Source organism: Nannospalax galili, unplaced genomic scaffold (assembly GCF_000622305.1).
Source record: "Nannospalax galili isolate Female #2095 unplaced genomic scaffold, S.galili_v1.0 scaffold2070, whole genome shotgun sequence".
In the NCBI taxonomy this organism is placed as follows: Eukaryota; Metazoa; Chordata; class Mammalia; order Rodentia; family Spalacidae; genus Nannospalax; species Nannospalax galili.
The window spans coordinates 66,637-71,015 of NW_008327991.1; the positions used below are offsets into that span (position 1 = coordinate 66,637).

Below are 4,379 nucleotides of genomic sequence, written 5' to 3' on the forward strand. Positions count from 1 at the left end.
TCTCTCTCTCTCTCTCTCTCTCTCTCTCTCTCTCTCTCTCTACTGGGGATTGAACCCAGGGTCTTGTTCATGCCACCCAAGCACACTGTCACTAGGCTACATCCCCAGTTACCAACTTATTTCTTATAAAAGAGGAAAAACCCAACTTCTTTCATAGTGTCTGAAACTCTACCATAAAAGGACACCATTGAAACAGCAGCGTTATTACCGTTACACTTCTAAACTTGCCTATGAACTCATGAGCTACCACAAGCACAGACTGGTACAAGTTCCCAGCCTCTCTCCTCCTGCTCAGCTTCCAGAACCTTCTTGTGTATCTAAGATGAAAACCCCCAGCACCCACCACCAACCTTGAAACAAAGCTTCTCTGTTAATGACTCTGTATTACCCTGATGGTGGGCGTGGTGGACCATGTCAGCACCTTGGAGAGTTCCTGCCGCTATTGGAAGGGCTGTAGATTTCCCTGAACCCGTGGGGTAAGAATTTCTGCCCCGTCATGTTTTGGCTTTGGGGTGCTGGGGATGGAACCCAGGGCTTCGGACATACTAACCAAGTGCTCTACCACCGAGCCCCAGGCACACCCCGACAAGGCTAGCAGCCTGTTTACTTGTCTTTATGGCTAGGGAACTTCTTCAAGGAAGCTGGGGTCTGGCTTGTTGAGTATCCCGAGTTCAGCACTGTGCATGGCATGTAAATACAGGGGTGAGGAGAGGATGTGCTCCCAAATGCATAAGATCTGATCCTTTGCCTCTGATCTTCCCCCCACTCTTTTCTTACCTCTCAGGGGCTGTTACCACTTATCCAGCATCCTCTGCATGACAGCCATTTAAGATTTAGTATCTCATTAATACCCCAGTGGGGGGAAGTGGCATCATCCCTCTTTAATTAAAAAAAAAACAACTGAAGTTAAGGACTTGCCTAAATGGTGTATTTAGTCAAGTGAGAGTTGAACCCGGTTTGCTTTAGTTGTTTATCATTGTGAAGTCACTCCTTATTTTTCCGATCCCAGTACCACTCCTGAGACCTAGGTCCTACCTCCTCCAAGGCAGAGACTTGTTAATTACGCCCCTAATCCATTCTTTTCATACTGACAATTTTAGTTGCTGCCTGGAGGAATCTAGAGTAAAGACCAAATTTTTTAGCCTCTTCTGCAGCTATCTGTGACAATGACATAAATAGAAACAGTGTGTGTCACTTCTGTGACGCATCCTTAAAGGGAAGAGGCTCTAACTTTCTTGTTCCTTATTCATGCTGGATGGAATACAGATAGCACTCCGTGCTTGGCGCCATCTTGGGCCAAGATAGAACTCATATATTGGGGATGGCAGAGCATCTGCACAGAAGACCCTAGTTATCAACCCTGGACTGATACCTCCAGACTTCATTTATGAGACAGACATAGGTGTCCATTTTGATTAAACCAATTATTTTGGATTCTCAGTAGCTATGAACTTAATCCTGTTTAGAACTGCCCTGTCTTCATTTCATTTGCTGTTTCTGGGATAGAATGCCCTGACAGAAGCAATTTAAAGGAGAAAGGATTTGTTCAGTCACACTTCACAGGGCAGGGAAGTCAGAACATCGGGAACTTGAAGCGGCTGGTCACCTTACGTCCACAATCAGAAGAACGGAGCAGTAGATGCTAGTGTTCCACTCTCTCTCTCCCTCCCTCCCTTCCTCCCTCTCTCCCTCCCTCCCTCTCTCCCTCTCCCTCCCCCATCTTGTCATACTGCTCTGTGTAGAATGGCAGCACAGTGCTGAGCAGAAGGGGCAGGAATGGATATTTTTATCCTGCTCCTGATCTTAGGGTATTTCACCCAGTCTTTCACTATTATTAAGAGGTTAGTTGTATGTTTTCATGTGTTGAGAAAGTATCATCCATTTCTATTTCACCAAGTTTTTTTTTTTTTAAATTATGGACTGATATTAGCTTTTGACAACTGTCTATGTATCTATTGAGATAATTACATTTTCTGTTTTAGCTTGGTAATATTTTGAATTACATTCATTTTTGAGTGTTAAACTAACCCCACATTCTTAGATAATTGTACTTGGTAATGACATCCTTTATGCGCATTATTAGATGAATTTTGAAATATTTTGCATAAAATTTTAGAATTTAGCTTCTTAAGTTTATAACTATGACTTTCTTATCCCTGATAATATTCTTTCCTGTGTGATTTCCATTTACTAATATTACAGCAACTCCCGCTTTTCTTTAATTAGTGTTTGCATGTAAAAATTTCCAGTTCCTTTTCCCTTAATATGTTTGTTTGCTTGTTTGAGGCAGGGTCTCATTTTGCAGCCCTGGCTGGCTGGGAACTCATAGAGATCCACCTGCCTCTGCCTCCCAAGTTCTGGGATTAATGGCATGTGCCACCATGGGCTATTTGCTACTCTAACATTATGATTCTATTTATTTCCTTTGTACACTTGTAAACTGTAAGTGTCTGCTTTAATATTCTTAGATTTAGGACAGAGAGTGAGAGCTTGCTTGCCCTCAAGCACGAGGATCTGAATTCAATCCTCAGAACCCTTGTGAAAAGGCTGGGCATGGTATGGTTTTGGGCTTGTAATCCTATTGATGAGGTGGCAGAGACAGGCAAAGCCCAGGGGCTCATTGGCCAGCCAGTTGTAACCACTTGTTTTACTTGTGTTTTCTTTGCTCCATTTGTTTCTGTTTCCCTTTTCCTTCTTTGAATTATATTATTGAAACAGGGAGAAAGAATGTCCCCTAGAGGGTTCTTAGTCACATTCATTAAAGAATTTAAGAATGGACCCAAATGGAAGCTTTTGCAATTTTATTAGAATTTTAAAGCAAAACCCTCAGGGCAGGCAAGCTGGTGATCCTGGCAACTGCCTTGAAGAGGAGAATGGAGGGAGGAAGAAAGAAAGCCATGAAGCCATGCAGGTTTAGAGCCCGCGTGGAGGTCAGACACGTGGCTGACTGGCAGCTTCATGGCCGGGAGAAGGAAGCTTTAGAGATAGTAAAGAAATAGAAGATGCTAGGGGCAGCCCAAAGCTTTAAAGAAAGCATGTTTAGAAAAGGGGTATGAAGACGAAAAGGAGAAATTATGCTTTTCTGAAAAATTCAGAAAAAGCAGGCGGACTTACAGAGACCTACATATCTGTGGCTGGCTGGAGGAATTCTGTGCTAAGAGGCTGGATTCCAGGCAGGAAAAATTCGCCATTTCATTAATGCACTAGGTATTCTGCCCATCTGTTTAGCATAGCTTAAGGGGTGGTCCTATGACCAGGTTATTGACCAGTGAAACCGGAAAGGTGGGTCTTTCAATAGACTAAAGATTTTATAGTCTTGACTGGTTAAACCTATGGGGCTATTTGCTACTCTAACATTATGATTCTATTTATTTCCTTTGTACACTTGTAAACTGTAAGTGTCTGCTTTAATATTCTTAGATTTAGGACAGAGAGTGAGAGCTTGCTTGCCCTCAAGCACGAGGATCTGAATTCAATCCTCAGAACCCTTGTGAAAAGGCTGGGCATGGTATGGTTTTGGGCTTGTAATCCTATTGATGAGGTGGCAGAGACAGGCAAAGCCCAGGGGCTCATTGGCCAGCCAGTGCAGCCTACTTTGCTGGTTCCAGACTAGTGAGCAAGCCTGTCTCAAAAAAAAGTGGACAGCACCTGAGAATGACACCTACTTAACTTTTGAATGTGTCGTTTAACTAGCAACTACCATCACGTTTGCTAGGTCTCATGTTAGTGCTGCTCTTTGTTGGTTCTGGTTTGGTTTCACTGATTTATTTTTCTACTTTTATGCATATGGATGCTGGTTCTACTGTTTTTGTCACAGAATACCAAATTGCCCTTCCAAGAGTTTCATTTATCTGGTCACTACCAGAACACGAGTGTCTGTTTCCCCCCTACCTGCTAGCACCAGGTTCTGTCAGTCTCTAAGCTTTGCCAATCTCATAGGCTGAAACCAGTGACTCCTGCAACTGATATTTATTGAACAGAAGCAACTATCAGTGCAGTGACAGATGGTAGCAATTCTGTGGTGCTGAGGAAGCCACAGTGGCTGCCCTCATGATGTCTGTAACCTTGCGATGTATTTATCAGCATTTTCAGGGCTTACTGGGGTATCCATTCTCAAGCTTATTGGCCATTTATGGTTCTTTTTTTTTCCTGTATACTGCCTACTAACACCTAATCAGAAATTTTAAGTGCATTGCTTGTATTTCAAAAAATTCATTTGTAAAAGCTATTTTTTTACTATGAATAGATATGTATTTTCTTTTGTTTAATAATAAAATGTTTTGTGATGATCAAGGCTGATTGAGATATTCTGTATGAAATACACAAAAATTCAATAAAAATATGTTTTGCAAACAAAGTCATTTTCTTTAAAATAAAAC

General features: G+C 42.1%; 1 long non-coding RNA gene across 3 annotated transcripts in view; it reads right to left on the reverse strand.

The window, feature by feature from the left end:
• The window catches only part of LOC115071038, a 98,159-nt gene that overhangs the window by 36,165 nt on the left and 57,615 nt on the right, over window positions 1–4,379 (reverse strand). The window lies entirely within an intron of this gene.